Source organism: Phaenicophaeus curvirostris, chromosome 2 (genome assembly GCF_032191515.1).
Source record: "Phaenicophaeus curvirostris isolate KB17595 chromosome 2, BPBGC_Pcur_1.0, whole genome shotgun sequence".
Taxonomy (NCBI): Eukaryota; Metazoa; Chordata; class Aves; order Cuculiformes; family Cuculidae; genus Phaenicophaeus; species Phaenicophaeus curvirostris.
Window position 1 is genome coordinate 102,266,166 of NC_091393.1, and position 18,531 is coordinate 102,284,696.

The 18,531-nt window shown below is 41.5% G+C and overlaps 1 protein-coding gene across 1 annotated transcript in view; it reads left to right on the forward strand.

Annotated features, from left to right (window-relative positions):
- The window catches only part of BCL11A (BCL11 transcription factor A), a 368,594-nt gene extending 364,583 nt beyond the window's left edge, over nucleotides 1-4,011 (forward strand). The window contains exon 5 of the transcript XR_011336804.1: nucleotides 4,000-4,011. The gene's annotated coding sequence lies outside the window, so the exon portion shown is untranslated. The remainder of the gene's footprint in view (nucleotides 1-3,999) is intronic.
- Nucleotides 4,012-18,531: the final 14,520 nt, after the last annotated feature.

The following is an 18,531-nucleotide window of genomic DNA, read 5'->3' on the forward strand; positions in this document are numbered from 1 at the left end:
GGTCAGTGGGGTGTGATGTTTTTTGCATACATTTTTTTCTCCCTTGACCCATGCCATTCTCCTGCATATAGGGGGAAAAAAGCTTCATCTTGCACAGAAATGTGATGTCCTTTACTGCCAGAGGCTGTTGCTGTTTTAAATGAGGAAAAAGCACAATGCATGAAGAAGGAAAATTAAAGCATATTCATTTTGGAAATTAGATACGGTGTCAGGAGACTCTCTGGAAATAGCAGGGTTTGAATGGAGCACCAGACTACAAGACAGTTCACTGAACTTTTGACCACTATTTATACTATGGGAGCTTTTGAAATGGGAAGACAGCAAAGTATTTTATAGCTGTTTAATAGTGGATTGTGGTTTTTACTAGACATTTATCTTCTCTCGGGGTGTGTGTAAGATAAGTAAACATTATGTAGTGTAATTGTGTTATGTTTGAAGCGCTTTAATTTAGGGTTGGTTTATTTTCCCTGTTTATGGTACATCTTGTCTCAAGCAGCAAAGCTGCTTGCCTCTGTGGGTGGGTGCAGTAGCTACCTAAATGCTTTTACCTCATCCTAGGATCTAACGTGTAACTCAGGTCACTCCTGCTTTTGATGGCTGTCATATTGAGAAAAAATATAAGTCTAAAACAGGGGTAGCCCTGGACCATTTGGGAAACTCAAATAACTTCTAGCTCCAGGTCTGACTTCATCTGTCTCTCATTTCTATATAGTAAAAGTAATTTCAATCTTGTATTCGGCTTCCGTCTCCCTTTAGCATTCCAGGTAGACTGAGCAGAACACCCTTGCAGGGTTGGCTGCTATCACATTACAATTGTAATGATGCATCACCAGGCAGACATGCATGAATGAAACGCTGTTTCCAAAACAGAAAGTGTGTTTAGGGTGGTTTTTGGTCCTATTAACTTAGGCTATTATTCATGGAAATAATGTGGAATGATTAGAATTTTTCTCTAATCCAAGAAAACATGGTCTCAGAGCAGTTTTAGCTCCCTCTTTAGCCCCCTCTTTTCCTTCTTTTTGTTTTCATCTGCATAAATTTATCTTGAGTTGGAACACAGAAAGTTGTGCCATGGTGCTGGGTGTCAGAGGAGCCAGCCTTCCATGAAGGAAGTGCTCTGGAAAAGGAGTTGCCACCATCTAATAACACATCTCCTGTAAATGACGGTTCAAATGGAGTTTTGCTGTCCTGTCATAGCTGTGCATAGTGCTATATATGAAGTCCAACACATAAAAACCCCAGAGACTGTGCCCATAACTCTTTTTATTTAACAAATTAAGAAAACCAACTATGATAACCTTCAAAATAGTTCCTGTCTGAGTTGACACACAGTTTCATGCAATGCTGCCAACGTTCAAAGCAATTCCTCAGATCATTTTCTGAAAGACTGTTGGGGATCTCTGCCATTTTTTCTTTCACATCTGCTGCCAACAAAAAATGGGTTCCTTTGAGCAGTGACTTGATCCTTGGGAAGAGGGAGAGAGGTCTGGTGGATAGGGTGGATGCTATAACACTGTGATGTTACAAGCTACAATTGCTTCACGGACAAAGCTTTGCAGGCTGTTGCATACTGAAATTTTCTGGCCAAGGGTAAGAAAACATCCATACCTGAACATGCATCCACTCATATTGAATGAATCAATTGAGTTGAGCCTTCTCTCACTGTGACACGTTAGAACATGTTCTATAACCATCTCTCTGTCTCTCTCCTCCCACGCTTGGTTCATGAGCTATAGGGTTAGTCTCAGTTCTTTGTGTTAGACCTTTTTTTATGTCTTGGAGATGATTATAAAACGATTGTGTTATGCTTAAAACTGTGAAGCACTGCAATAAAGCCTTTTTTTATTTTTTCTTAAGAGTGATATTAGGAAAAGTTTAAGCTGACGGACATCCTTTGTGTAGTCTCTTTGTCTTCTGTCATTTAGCCTTCCATACAACATAGCCTACGTGGGAAGGAAAAAAAAGATTCTCCTTCTGCCATGGAAGATTCTTTTCTTCTTTGGACCAGAAGCTCCTCTTCTATCACTAGCCAGTAACAACCCTTCTGTTCATCCTTATGTCAAAGCCACACTGCTGAGCTAATAGAGATCGCTGACAATTAGAGATGAGCTGAAATGATTTGGCAAACCCTGGGTGCTTGTGAACCTGAGGGTGTTCTCAGATCCTTTCAGGCTTGTTGGGTGTATTGCCAGCCGTGCACTTCCCACATTCCCCATCCTAATAGGGAGAGCAGTAGGGATATTAAGTCCATCTGGGCCTGGAGGTTGGAGAAGAATGAGAGGGGGAGTCTATCAAGATGCATCTCTTCCCTGCTTCCCTTCCTGGTGGTCTTTGTTGCTTCTTCTTACCAAGACATCCCAGGCACTGTAAGGTTTATTCTTCCTGAGTGTGATGATATGACGAGATCTCAGGATGACTCTGTCTTTTGCTTGTGAGTAGCTAAATGGACAGTATCTGGAGAGATGATGTCACTTGAACAGAAAAGATGAACAACATGTAAGATAATGTTTTAAAAGGAATATGAAATCCCTATCAGGAAACACCTCATTTTTTTTTTTAATTGGTTTATTTCCTCCTTTTTGAAATGGCTATGTTTTTCTAATTTTTTTTAACCTCTCTCTAGACTGATGAAGCATTTATATCCTGTTCTTCCTGGTTGTCCAAGACAGTATAAAGAAATATCTTTAAATAGTATTAATGCCAGAAATTCTTATGGCAAGGGGTAGTTTTGGATGCTTTCCTCAGCTTTTACTCATTTTGAGGCTGTTTGAAGATAACCACTTAAAACAATCTCATAAGTAACTTATTAAAAAAGCAACATAGAATAGTAGAATTGTTTAGGTTGGAAAAGACCTTTAAGATCATCAAGTCTAACCAGAAACAGAGCACTGCCAAGCCACCACTAAATCATGTCCCAAGCACCACATCTATATGTCTTTTAAACACCTCCAGGGATGGTGACTCAACGACTTCCCTGGGCAGCCTCTTCCAATGCTTGACAACACTTTCAGTGAAGAATTTTTCTCTAATGTCCAATCTAAACCTCCCCTGGTACAACTTGATGTCATTTCCTCTTGTCCTATTACTTGTTACTTGGGGGAAGAAACCAACACACACCTCACTACTGTCTCCTTTCATGTAGCTGTAAAGACCAATAAGATCTCCCTTTAGCATCCTTTTCTCCAGACTAAACAGCCCTAGTTCCCTCAGCCACTCTGTTGTGTTTCAGACCCTTCATGACCTTCATTGCACTTCTTGGATTACCCCTTCTTTGGGGTAGGCACAGAGGTGACACTCCTGCTGCACTGAGAGAAGCTTGTTATCATTGCCCTCTATCTCTTAAGTCACTGTGTTCCGCTAGGTGGAGGAAGGATAGGGAATCCATTGTATCATACAACCTGTCTGCCTATTGCGCCTGCCCCTTGGAAGGTAGGGTATTATTCCATTGTCTCTCTCTCTCCTGGACTCCCTGATACTCCTCAACCTGTTGACCTCCTTCCAGAGCTCTGTCACTAAGCAGAGATACTCTACCTGGGTGCATGCTACACAGATACACTTGCAGTTGCTGTCCAGTACTGGCATAAGAGCAGGGAATACCCTGCAGCCTGATACCTGGGTTGCAGTGTGTTCCCCACCAGAGCTCCTTCTGGGAAGCTATGTCATTCATGGTGGGTGCAGAGCCTAGAAAGACTATGAGTTTCTGCTGGGTGGACACCATTCCTCTCTGATTGAGTTGGCAGAGCTTCAGTGGCCTTCCTACTCACACTTCCATGCAAACTGATGTGCTGTGTCTATCTTAGCATACCCCAAAGAAATGCCTCAAAATTAAGAGGCTTTTTCCAGCCTATCTTGGGAAAAAGCAGTTGGCTGTTGATTAAGTTATGACTATCAGCTTGGCATCAGTAGCATGATTTCCACCTTGAAAGAGTTTACCTTTTATGCTCATCACAGACCTACGCCAGCTAAGAAAGCTTTCATTCAGTCCTGACTAGCTATTAGTGACAGTGTAGGACAAGCTGGTTCCCCAGCCTCATTAGGGAGCTGTGCTGCAGGAAAATTGCTTAGGGAATTTTTGTAAATCATTTGAATCCCATGAAACTGAAATGAAGAAGTGCAATATTTTTTATTATACTTTTTTTAGGCTCTAGGGTCTTTCTGTTTCATCATGGTGCGGAAATCTGTACTTCAGCACTCCCATCTACCAGTGTGTCTGATATTTGTGAAGGACTTTGGAGGTGTCTTAGCCTTAAGTCCAATAAAACTTCTAATGTGCACCATGTGTAAACTCATATCTATTAAATAGTAGTGGTAAAGAGCAACAGGTGGCTGAAAACTAGAAATTAGGAAATTTCAGTTTGCATTTTGTGTGCACATGAAGTATTTCTGTCCAGGCTCTAGAAAACCAGAAAGGGACCGTGATAACAATTAGATCTTTATCCTACATGACTGCACATGCTTTACTGTAGAGAAACACACAAAACCAGACACGAGTGGAGGCACAGAGGTAATCACACAGAAAAACGAATGCCTTAGACCCATCATTTGCATTGTAGACCATTAGACACAAATTCTTTGTGCGCGTGAAGAGATAACAGATCCACATAAATTTTAGAGCTGATTGCCATTCTTTATTAATAGAAATGTAATGTAGTGCCAATGCCAAGTCCTGCCAGCCTTTCCTTTTTATATTCTCTTTCAAACATACACAGCATCGAAGGACTGATCATAGTCTCCTGCAATCCTTACTTATTTAAGAGCTGCTTGTTAAGCTAGGGGACAGCAATGGCACCTTATCATGGTTGAAGTGATGATGTCTTGTCAGCAAACACTGTAAATATCACTCAGAAATTTTTCTTAGGCTGAAAATAGTTTCTATGGAATAATGCTAATTTAATATAGTTTCATAAATTGAAAAGAATGAGTGACAGTAGATTTGTGAATAATTTGCAAATGGAAGCAATGATAGAATTTGTCAAATTGCATGTTCTCTATTAATAGTTTGCTCTGCTCTATGTAGCTACTGAACAATCTTGGTTATCCATTTGTTTTTTGAGGAAAAGCTGGATTTTTTATTATTTTTGTTTTTTTTTTTAGTACTGTCCTTTCTTCTATTCCAAGGGCCATTGTTTACTTTTGAAGTGGATGAAAGATGAATTCAGGTTACATTCTGACATTACAATGAAATTGTCAATAGAAATCAATGACTAGTCACGTGATGAGTTAGGATCTATAAGGCAGCCTAACAGTGTCCTTATGTCTTCAGCTTCCTTCATTGTGCTGCCCTCCTCAGGAGCCAAGCAACTGCACTGTTATAGAAAGGTATTGTCATCATTAAGGGCATCATACTGGGATGTAATAAAACTGGGAGATTATGCATGGAACCCTAATACTGCTGCCAATGACATAAAGTAGTGTATTGTCTGTAGAGCCTGCCATTTGTATCTGCATTTATTGACCCTAGAGAGGTAATATAAACAGAAAAGGTAGAGGTCAAAGAGCTCACCTTCAGTTGCTATGGGTGGCTATTGAGTGGAGCAAGTTTGCACACTCTGCATTGAAATACCACCATGTCAACTCTGTCCTCCCAAAGACCTCTGCTTACTTGACCGTGGCTGCTTTTTAAAGTTCCTGTGGAAACAGCAACAGGATTATCTAGTCTTGGGTAACATAAAGGTTGCAAACATGGTGTTACTACTCATGAAGGCACTGGTGTCACCCAGAGGCTTGCTGGTGGGTTTGTGTTGTGTGCATGTCATGCAGACTGTATGGTGATGGGCTCCCAGAAAACACCTCCTTGATGAAGCAAGGATGTAGCTGAAGCTTCTGCCTCTTAGACCATACTTGCCATTTACAGCCCATTCACTTGAGGCAGTTTGGAGCTGGTTATCATCTCTGGCTGCCTGAGCTCCAGCCCTGCCTCTGCAGCTGGGAGATGTGGGTGCTTTAACCAATGAAAGGCCTGGCCAGGCCAGGAAAGTAGTTTCCCTCAGCCAGAGGGAAGGTGCAGCTGGCTTGCTTCCCCGTACTGCCCCCAAATTTGGCCAGATTGTAAAATTATGCAATCTGGCATCAGACCCTTTCTGGAGCAGAAGTGCCTTCAGCTTAAACTAGCTCAGCCCTGGAAAGAGATGGCCCCAAGCAGAAATTATTATTTTTTAAAAATAAAAAAAAAATAAAAAAAGAAAAAAGAAAATCCCAAAGAACATGATTTATAACAAGATACAGGAACAATTTATTCTCTCTCTCTGTGGATTAGAGAGGTGGTACTTGGAGCAGCTTGTTAAACAGAAGTGCTTGGCCCCTGGCCTTGCACTGCTGTTTAATGATCCACACTTCATGTGCCACCTCTCTAATCCATGGAGAGATAGGTACAAATTGTATCTATAATGTTATATTACTTAACAGTATAATGTATTATAAATCATAGAATTGCATCCCTGCCTTGTAATTGGTGAGATGTGTTGCATGAGAAATCCCCTAATTCAATATAAAGTGGTTACTCTTATGCATAACTACCTCTCTGGATCAAACCAATTCAGCTCAGAAGTGGTGAGGGGTAAGTTAAAGCTTTTTTAATTAAAAAAAAAAGGTAAAAATATGACTTAGCATGGTTTTACAGGCCCCTGCCCTCAAACGGCTGTTTAATAGTCCCCTCTTCACACGGAGCTTCTCACTGCCTCAGGAGCTGGTCTGTGGCACATCCTGCCCATTCTTGGAGGATGCCTCCCTCCATGTCAGTCCCTCTGCATCAGAAGTTATCATGGTGGTGCGTCTTGCACTCTGCTGAAGGGAAGGAAAAATATCTGTGGTGGAGACTTCAGCAGCCTGTTCCCTCCTGTGCATGCAGCACTATTTATGGTGCCCATCATGGTCATACTGGAACACTCTTGCATCTGAAGTGAAAAATAAGACCCGTGGTTTATTTTTGTCCTCTTAAACAAAGCTGATGTCTTGCTCTTGAATAGTGATCAGAAACAACCATGGCTTCAAGGGAGACTTGAAACAACCAGAAAATATCCTTATTGTGCAACACTTTATCAGTAAAAGAAATATTTTTCCTGTCCCTGATAGTAATCCACTAATGTCATAAAGTGGGCTGAGTGATGTGCTGTGTGATTTATTCCATGAAGTTGCACCTACAGATGTGTCTCCCCCCCAATAAATAGCTAACTTTTCTTTAATAAATAATAAATAAACCCTGAAGCTATTCTAGAGAAACTATGCTTAATTAAAGCCTGTGACACTAAAACAAGGTACTTCTCTTTTCAATTACAAAATGCACAATGTCAGAAAAAAAAGAAAATTTAAGAGTAAGAGTTTGTCTAAAATTGTGATGGGGATAGGCCTTTATGAAGGCAAGGAAAATACTTTTGCTTCATTTCTAACAAAGCTCGGCTGTGGGGTTGAGTATTCTCTGAAGGGACAGCAGGGTGATGGGTCTCAACACCCCAGGTGCTGGTATCCACCTTGGTGGACAAAATCCTGTTGATCTGGTACAGTTTCCAAAAGTGCTACTGATCAGCTGTCAGACACATATCTGATCTCTTCAAACTTCTTGGAGGCAACAAGCTTGGAAATATCATCTGATTAGCAATTTTTATTAATTTTTTTCCTCTCTGCTTAATTTGGACTAATCCCTAAATATTTAGGAAGTCAACATTCTCATAACACTCTTCCTGCATTATTTCACCTCTGAGGAGAAACTGGCAGGTTTAAAATGAAGAGGAAAAAGAAATGAAGTCTTTGGGCCTCCTAATGACTTAAGCTAGTACAAATTTGCATTGGAGGATGCGGGGAGAACAAGTCAGTCTCATTTTAGGAGGAAGTGTTGTGGGGTACATTAACGAAACAAAACACCTGTTCGCCCATCCTCATCTCCTCCTGCACTCACGGGGCAGCCTGAATTACTAACTGAGAAAATTTTAATGTCTTGTGCAGCCTTATGTAAAATGGGAAAGCAAAAAATTGCCTTCATCTGCGAAGTGAAGGTGGGGAGGCAGAGGGTTGTTTTGCCCCAGTATTATACACAGCATCTCTGCTGTGAGGAAATACCCGTTATTAGGTCTTCTTGAGATGGGAAGGGAGCTGAACTATTTGTGTTCAAAGTTTGTTTTGCTTGGGAAATAATATGTAGTGAGAACTTGAGAGATGATACTTTTATTTGCAAACAAGGTGTTCATGTTTTCTTTTTTATTTGTAACTTCCACAAAAGTGGGGAATATACGAAATTAATGCAAAAGGCCAAAAATCTTGATGTACCAGTTCCTTGTGCTTATACTTTTTGCTTTTGAATTTATATCTCTGAGGTGCAAAGATGCCACCAAAACTCATAATGAAAATTTTCAACATATTTCACCAAGTAAAGCTAGCATAATAATGACGATACTTCTGAGGGTGATTAGACGAGACGGTTTTTCACCCATTTTTTTTTGTTATATTTAGGTCTGTGGTACCCAGTTTTCCTTCCTGCTCAAGTTGTTTTGCTTTCACTGGGTGTGAATCATCTACAAAATGAATGTGTTATACATTTCCTTCTCATCTCCTCTTTCTAGTTAGCTTTACCTGCTCATAAAAGCAAAAGCCTGGGTGGAGTAGCAAGAAAACAAAACCTTGATATTGGTTTCCCACTGAAAAGCCCCCAAGTAGTTATGTTATGGGGGGTAAAGTATTTTTCTGTCCTGTCGCCAGCTGTGGTCCACCCCTGTCCCTTCCTGAAACCCCTAATGCCATCCTCCCGTGAGCCTTGAGACACTGGATTTTCTTCCCTGCAGTGGAGGTGGGGTTCCTTTCCTCCCCACCAGGCACCCTGAGCAGATGAGGCATGAGGGTCATGCCATGGGGATGAACCAAAAAAAAAATGAAGGGGGGAAAATTCTCTTTTCTCTGCAAGCTCTAATCGGTACTCACATCGTACATTTGCAAAAATCACTGCCTAACGGGTGAAAAAAATCCATTTCTCTGGCAGCATACGCTTACTCTTAAATCAATCCAACACAGTAGGGCTTTTTTTTGGTTTTTTTTTTTTTTGTTGTTTGTTTCTCTTTCTGACTTTTCTATTTATTTGCTTTATGCAACAACAAACTTACTTCTTCCTGGACCAAAGTGAGCAGCAGGGTGCTTTGCCTCCCTCCTTTCCCTATTCTATGGGATTATTTTGAGTAGGGTGTAGGTACAGATTCATTTTGTGTAGTGTTTTTATATGCATATCAGCATAAAAATTATTGTTGTAATTATTTTGAAGATTAAAGGTATGGTCAGAAAATTTTTAATATGGTATGAAATACTTGCACTGAGTGCAACCCTTTCTGACCCTCCAAGACCTCCATACTGAATGTACAATAGCAATAAATCCTGGGGCAGATTAAGCAATTTCCCTATAGTAATGTGTCTATTGGAGTTTCAAATAACCCAGAGCAGCTTGAAACATTTGGATATTCCAGTCTGTATCCCTTCTGTATGTAGAAAGTTGATGGCAGGGCAGCATCCTGAACTTTGACTCCTTGTAAAAGTTTAAATTGCTGCCCTGCTGGGCTGAGTGAATGCTAATTACTTTGCCTCTTACAATACGTCCAGACTACTTATTTAAAAAAAATCCCTGAAGACACAGCTTTGGCATGCCAAATATATTGCACTCAACAAAATATACAACATACCAGGTCCGTTTGCATATAGCGAACGCAATTGCAAATTTGCTGTTTAGCAACTTTTAAGAATAATTTCAGTTTTGTACCACTCATGAAAATCCACCATATCACCAAACAGCACTTGCTTGGTTATTGCTCATTGTGGCAGCTGCAATGCACAAAAGCTGTGTGAGTTTCTTCTAGAACCACAAAGCGTGGCCCCAAAACAAAGATTGTCTGAAGACTGAATCTATGCATGTCTGAAATGAGCAGAATTTCTTGCAAGCAATTAGGAGGCTTTTTTGGGCTCATACCAGGTCAGGCATATAGTCAGTGGTGAAATCAAAATAAGGACAAAGCTGTAAACCATGAAACAAGAGTTGGGCAGGCTGTATATGTTCCTGAAGATATTAAAAATCTTTGATGCTTCATAGATTGTCAGAGTCTAATAATAATTAACAATTCTATAATAACAATATTAATTACCAGGGAAGCTGAAGTTCACTTGTGATTGTTTGGTTCCTTTCAGCAATCATTAAGCACAATTAGAAGATCAGAACTGATGAGTTCCAGGCAGCAATGTTCTATGTATGTGCCACTCCTTGCTGCACTGCTGCAGAGCAGTGAGCTATGGGTGACAGCAGTGTTTTGTGGAGTTCGTGCTGCAAACCTGGCATCAATGTGTCCTGAAGGAAAAAAGGACAAAAATTAAAAAAAAAAATCACCACAGATAACACAGCTTATAAGTAGAGATGGACAAATAACTCTGGATAGTGCAAACCTAAACAACTGTCACCCCCTGCTCTGCCCGTTTCTGAATTGTTAGTATGCAGGCTCACTGGAGTACAGATCTGACAGCAAACCTAAAAGCTGTTTGTTGGCTACTTGGACTTTGCACGGGACTGAAAACCAGCAACCTAAAATTGTCCTGGAATTTGGTGGAGAAAAGAGGGATTGTGTTCCCATTTATTTCTCATGGACCTTGACTGACTGGAAAGAGGTGTTACGTTGTTTTTTCCCCCCATATACAAAGAGCAAACTTGTTTATTTTCAGGCAGAATAAGCTTGTCTTGCACTAAGATGATAACTGGGATTTAGTTCTCATCCAAGGGTGCTCAGGATGCTAAGCTTTGGGGAGCAGCTGTGGGTAACAGCCCACAATAAATACTTTTATTATCATAGAAGGTGGTCTCCCAGCCCAGCTAATTCTAATTCTAATCTTGAATGTTTTAGCCAATTCTCTCTCCCTTGCAAAGACAGCCTTGGAAATAGGTCCTAATGTGTACCCACTGCAGGGAGGTGACCCAGCTGCTGGGAATGAACCTTGGGATGTCCCAGTTTGGAGGGCACCCACTTTGGGGTGATGATGATGACCCCTCAAAGACCTTTGCAAATCCCCTAACCCTGGTTTTGGAGCTGCTGAAGCTTTACAGTGCCCTGTGCCTCTCCCAGGACCAAGCGAGGGGATGAGTGAGTGTTCTGCTGGCATTGTGTGCAAGGCTAAGGGAATATTTTGGAAATAGGTTAGATGAAAGACATTCATAACAGGTTACCCACAAAACATTTTTACGTAAGGAATGTGTTTTACATAGGGTAACAGCCTGCAAATAATTAAATGGGGAAAGCAGAGGAGGGAAGAAATTAAACAATTTCATAACATTTCAGACTGAGAAAAAGTGTCACCAAATCAACAAACAGAGTATTCATTAAGAAAAATGTGCTTAATTTCAGACCAGGGATGTGGAAGTGCCGTGAGAGTTGTTCTCAGAGAATTTTTAGTCCAATCAGAAATGAGAGAAGACCACAATTATTATGGGAGCCTTTTCTTCTGAGATCACCAACCCAGTTTTGCAGACCCAAGAGGTCTGAACAATCTCAAATCAGGTCTGGCTGAAGAACTATTCCTCTATCTGCTGCCTATGCTGAGTGAGACATGAGGTTTCTCATTACTGTTTTCAAAGCCAGCATAATTTTTAACCTTTGAGACTCTCTTGAGTAGAAAGGCAGAGAAGAAACATGTTTATTGGGGCTATCTGTGTTGATGAAAGGCTTTAAAATCTTACCTGTAAGTAAAGCCTGACTCCAGAAAACGGACTGAATTTACTGAAGTAGGTTTCACACAGGCTAGGGCTGAGGGATTTGGGAGTGTTACGTAATGAGAGGACTTGGTAATTCTTGGGCCACAATTTAGCTGATAACAGTTATGCAAAGGACACATCTGCACATTACATTAAGTGAAAATCATCATACCAGAGGCCCCAGCTCCTACCTGGAGGAGCTTACAAAAGGTGACCCAGTAGCTTTTCCCCACTAGTGCACCATACCAAACTATAAGCTGGCAAATGCTTTGTGGATGCCTCGTCCTCAACAAGCAGGGTGTGAGGATGCACTCGCATCCCGTTCTGTGCAGATATCGTTCAGGTACTGATTACTTGTCAACCAGGGCTGATTCAGTAATGTACCCGTATTGCAGGCAATGGTGCGATGGTACTGGAATTAACAACTCGGTGTTTTAGATTACTCCCTGGATTTATTACCTTCTGGGAAAAGAACCCTCAATTTCTAGTAAATGAGAATATACTAGTTCTGGGTCTTAGGATGTTTTACGAAAGGAGGAAAAAAAAATTATGAAGGTAAAATGATTTTGATCTGAGACAGAAATTCAGACAAAGGATTACCCATGTTGTATGAACAGACAGTGCATAAACATTACCTTATATTAGAAAGAACAGAGACTTGCAACATCCAGGAAACTACTTTATTCACAAAATAAAACTAGGCCCATTTCTGATTATTCAAATACCACCCACAACTTTCTGGGGAAAGATCATATGCAGAGCATATTTGGAAACATTATTAGGAATGCATAAAGTACAGTATTAGTCAATTTTATATGCTCAGTTGCATGAAATCTGTGTGTTTAAAAAATATAATAATTTGCATTTCATGGCTTTTGATAACCTCAGGAGTGCACTTGAAATTCAGCACATGCCCACAGCACCTCCCAGCTCACCCCATTTTTAACTGAAGACCAATGGTTTCTATTAAGGGATCAGGCAGGGACTCTGACAAGCCAGTCAATAACTATGTGAGGTTACTTCATTAATGCTATAATGGCTGATAGAGTGAGAGGCAAAAAACAGGTTCCTGACAGCAGCAAATGAAAATGATAGAGATTCCTGAAGCAACGCGCCTTTCCTTTGTCATTGTCTTTTGCTTGGCTTATTCAAAATGTGGCATTTATGTATTCAGCCTTGATGAATGTTGCAGGCTTTAAGTACTTTTTCCATCTCTAATGCAGTGCCGATTGCACATTGTTCTTTCTTTCTCCCCCTCTCTCTTTTTTTTTTTTTCCTATAACCTCTGCTGTCAAGGCATTGCGGGCTGAAGGGTTGCAGGCACTGGCTAAATAGCTTTTTTGCTGTAAACGGTGAGGGTGACGGGACAATGTATCACGAGTGCTGGCGGGGTCATACAGTGAGTGGGTGGTGGAAGCAGGAGCTTGTGCAAGGTAGCGTGGGAGTCTTGGCCCCACTACCTGTCGGGACAGCAGGTTTTTGGGCATGAAAAGGCAGTGACCCACCATCCCATGCATTACTGGGTTGTTTATGGGACCCTGATGGTGTTTTATGAAACACATAAAAGGCTCTGTAATTTCCCTCTTGAGCAGTTCTTCCCCAGGATAGGCAAGGGCTCCATCCCTGGTGTCCCAGAGCTGCTCCTGGTCTGCCTGCACCTCAATACCCAACTGGGATGTCCCCTCTGGCTGCTGTCCCCGGGTGCTTCCTGAAGAGATGTCACATTTCTACCACTCCATCGAAGTTGAGTCACATGTGGAATTCGAACATCAGGATAATGGGGCTGGATAATTTAACTTCTTTAAACATTTTTAAGTATTGCATATAAATGCCCACATTACAGTTGGAAGCATGATATTCTTACAGTTTGCTTTCGCTCTAATTTTGTTTTACTTAACTATTTATGGTATTGTGTGCCTTGTGCTGTTTTATTATTGGTCACAGGTCTTTTCTGCAAATCGCTTTTCTTTAGGCCGGGCAAACTGGAGGGTCAAGGCAAGGCTGGCCTAATGTTCTCCTCTTGAAAACATGACACTTTCACGTTTGTGCTATGGAAAAAAGCTGCTGATTTATCAGTGACCAGCCTTTTAAAAGGCAATGCTAAAGGTGTATTATATCTCTTCAAACTTGTCAAAGTTGCCATATGATGAGTTACAAAAATATTTCTTGTTTGTTGTTCCATTCTCACAATTGTTCCAGATACCTCAGCCATATGTTGAGTATTTTTGTTAAAAATAATCTATTCTTTTCACAGAGTGTTTTTGACACCTGGTAAACACCTTTCTGTCCTCTGGTTTTCTATTCCAAGGCAATTCTTTATTTGCCTAAAATCAGTTTGTTTAAAGCCAGCTTCTGAAGATACTGTTACCGAGACTTAATTCAGCACAGCATTTAGACATGTGCTTATCTTTAAACAGTCCCTCCACAGTCACATTGCAGAGATGATATTAGACACACGCCTAACTGTCTGCTGACTTCAGCCTGAAAGGCCTAAATATCCAAATAATTAGATTAATTTGTGGCTTGATAGTGGAAGACTTTAGGCCAGGGAAATGAGAATGCAAAAAAAAGTATCTAAAGCAGTTGCAGATGTGTGATTCCCAGCTAACCTGGAAGAGTCTGAGACAAAATGTCGATACTGGATGTGGAGGAATATCTGAACTTTAAAGTGCTTTAAACTTCTTTAAGGAATATCATAGAAATCATAGAATCATAGAATAACCAGGTTGGAAGAGACCCACCGGATCATCGAGTCCAACCATTCCTATCAAACACTAAACCATGCCCCTTAGCACCTCGTCCACCCGTGCCTTAAACCCTTAAACACCTCCAGGGAAGACGAATCAACAACCCCCCTGGGCAGCGTGTTCCAGTGCCCAATGACCCTTTCTGTGAAAAACTTTTTCCCAATGTCCAGCCCAAATCTCCCCTGGTGGAACTGGAGGCCATTCCCTCCTGTCCTGTCCCCTGTCACTTGGGAGAAGAGGCCAGCACCTCCCTCTCTACAACCTCCTTTCAGGTAGTTGTAGAGAGCAATGAGGTCTCCCCTCAGCCTCCTCTTCTCCAGGCTAAACATCCCCAGCTCCCCCAGCCACTCCCCACAAGGCCCGCTCTCCAGCCCCTCCCCAGCCTCGCTCCAGAGCCTCAACATCCTTCTTGTGGTGAGGGGCCCAGAACTGAACACAGGATTCGAGGAGCGGTCTCACCGATGCAGAGTACAGAGGGAGAATAACCTCCCTGGACCTGCTGGTCACGCCATTTCTGATACAAGCCAGGATGCCATTGGCCTTCTTGGCCACCTGGGCACACTGCTGGCTCGTGTTCAGTCGGCTGTCAACCAACACCCCCAGGTCCGTCTCCTCCAGGCAGCTTTCTAGACAGACTTCTAGTCTGTAGCACTGCATAGGGTTGTTGTTCCCCAAGTGCAGGACCCGGCACTTGGCTGTGTTAAACCTCATAATAATAACTTGGGTATGAACTAAAGCTTGGTTTTAAATTGTTTCCGCAGCAGAAGCAGAGAGGTCCGGAGCTTGCATTATTTATTTTTTTAAGGTACTGGTAACTTCAGGGATTTTCCCATGTTTATGGTTTAACAAGAGAGCCAAGTATGCTGTGGTTAGTGACATAAGCATTAAAAAAGGATACAGGAGATCTGGGCTCACTGAGCTCTTTTGAGATCTTGGGCCAGCCAAACGTTTTCCTCAGCAAAGAGGGTGGCCACTGCTTTTTCCAGCTTGTCCTTCATATGTGCTCCTAGACAAGGACTGTGGCTCACCATAGGAAGGGTCTCCAGAATAAAGTCCTAGGACATTACTGTAATCCTTGTGATAAGAACTCAAAATCACCCAGTATGGAGGAGGGCTGCCCACTTCCAATTGTATCGGAAGATATGTCAGAGACCTGGGGCATGGAGAAGGGCAGTGGTGGAACTGGTGTTTGTAGCAGAGGTGGAGTTGTACAATCATCAGTTTTTCATCAGTACAATGATGAAAAAGCTATTGTGTTATTGTTACTGAAAATATTATTGCTAACATAAAGGTAATCATCTCACTCAAGTTTAGCTATCTAAGAATTTCATGTCCAAGATCATATACAGAGTCTTCCCATCTGGGATATGTAGAGAGGCTTCTGAGGAGCAATGGTGCCTTTGAGTTAGTGTACTGTATGGGTCACGCAAGTTATTTTTTGCAAGTGCCTCTCTATGTACACTGGAAAGGGCAGCCTAGTTTGGAAAAAGAATTTCTGTTTTTTAAAGTGTGCGGTGTAAAGTTTCAAGAAACCTCCCTCAAGATGGAAGAGCTTTTCTGAGTATTTTCTACCTTTTATACAAAGCTGTGTGGAAACCACAAACCTCCTTCAAAAAGGAGGCAATCTCATTTGGGACTGATAGTGTTGCCTGCCAAATGCCTGAGGTACCCCCAGTTTCCATCCAAATACTTGTCTATATAAGTGTTTGTTACTGAGTGCACTCTGTGTGTGTATGTAAACTGATACCAGCCTATTGCTGCTATGGGATGTTGGAAGACTTCCTAACAGGGTGATCTTGCACAACCTCCATCATTTGATTTGCTCTGTGGTTGCATGTGTTGTTGTAGTACATCATCATTTGCTTTCATGCAACCTGCTTCTCACACATTCATCAATCTGTGTTGAGCCCTAACTTACGCTAGCTTCTTCCAGGTGCTCAGTGCCTCTCTTCCCCAGACTAATTTCCAGATGGGAAAGACTGTGATCACACCTAATGCAGCCAGAATGGGCTTGATGCATCCCTGTCATTGCAAATAGTGGAGCTGTGGCAAACCCACTGCAAACCAAGTGGTCCAGCACATCCTGCTGCAGAGCTGGAGCTGAGGACTGTCCTGGGATGAAAGCTGAAAGCTGCCTTCCCAGACAGGAGTTGCTCAAACTGTACAGTTGTACAAACAATGCTTACCCTCCATCAAGATAAAAACTCCAGTGGAGGCAGGTCCAGGAGGTGCAATTTGCACCTCTTTGCACAGGCAGAGGTGTGAATTGACTGAGGAAGTTGGCAGGCTTTGGTTCCTTGATGGGAACCCACTGGGATTGTTTTCCACTAGGCAATAAGGAGAAAGGGACAGTGACTTTGCAAACTCCAATTTGCCATCATCATCTCCTGTGTGCCTCATGCAGAGCGGTTCTGTACCGCTGGGCTGGGCTGTGTGGGCGAGTGGGAGAAGTGGTGGGCGTGGGTGACAAACCTCACTTCTCTGCCTTTGCTTCACTCTTTAATACTACTAAAAGTCGTTTCTGTTGCACTTTTGGTTGGCATTTGGATGCAAAATCAAGCTATTTTGAAAAGTAGAAAAGATCCAAAACTATTAACATAGCACGTTTTTATGTGCAGAGCTGAGTGCTGGCAGAATTGAGTTTTCTTCATTTTGTGAAGTTGCAAAATTGCTCAGGAGTAACTGGAAAATGCTTTTCTGCGAATTTCACAGGAAACATTGCACCTATTTTAACTGTTCGCATTTATAGAATAGAATTAGCCAAGCACAAAGGAGTACATTTAATGAACTTAAATATTCCATCAACTGAAGAATATTTCATATGCTTTTCATGATCTGCGCGTTATTTCAAGGCCAAATTAAATTCAACCCAGTAGTCCCTAGCAGGTATAATATTGAAGTATATCAATTGTTGTGTGTGGTATATTCTTAAAAAAAGATTTAAAGTGAAAAACATTGGTGCATGTATTGCACAAAGATAGAGGCATGTCAGATGCTTTCATGTAATTGATAGAACACAAGTGTTTTAAGAATCTTCTACAAATTAGTCTGCGTTTAGTCTTTCTCTTTTAAACAAAAGTTAGAGAAATTATTGCTAGCACACAAAAATCTATTTTAGACAAACACAATATGTCCTGAAAGATCCAGTTTGTCATGCCAGTAGTCTCATTGGCTGTGATTTGTATATTAAAAAGATTTTAATTGCCCAGGTAAGTGCCTGCACCTGCTAAGACATTGAATAGTAGAGCACTTTGTTCTAATCTCTTACAATATAGGGCACACTTCACCCATAAAATTATTCTCTACACAATTACAGCTCAGTTTTGCTGAGGTAGAAAATGCAACTTAACAGTTTGGGTTTACTCATTATTATTAAAATCATGCAAATTAGGATCATTAGGTAACAGTTGTGTAGTTAACTACTCAATAGCCTGGTCACTGCTTTTCCTTTCCACCACAAACAGTCACAGGGAGAGATATGTTACCTTGCTGCTCAGGCTGTGTTGGTTGGGGGTAAAGTCTGGAAGCTGGGAAGCAGCCCAGAGACCCCCAGGATAACTCTTCCATGCTGGAGCTGCCATTTGATTGAAGGATAAATGTTCCCTTCACATCTTCAGCATATGATTCCTTGAGGAATCTCTGACCTGCTCTCCAAAGAGAGTAGAACACTGGGCAGTTGTGCTCACCATTGGTGAGGGTTGGTAGAGGTAATGACACTTTTCTTGTGAGGTACAGGTTTTTTGGAGACACCATCCTGTCTCCACAGCACCAGGGTGTAGCACAGCACTCCACCATATAGGGCCAAACATCTTGCAGCCTCTTCAGATATTTGAACTGTGATTGACAGTGGGTGAAATAAAAAAAAAAAACCAAGAACATAACCTCTCCATCAAATAATGAAGGAAACAAAGTTGGTATACTGCAAACTAACCGCCCAGGGAAGTGGTTGAGTCACTATTCATGGAGATATTTAAAAGACAGGTGGATGAGATGCTTAGGTATCTGATTTATAGAATCATAGAATCATAGAATAACCAGGTTGGAAGAGACCCACCAGATCATGGAGTACGGTTGGACTGAAAG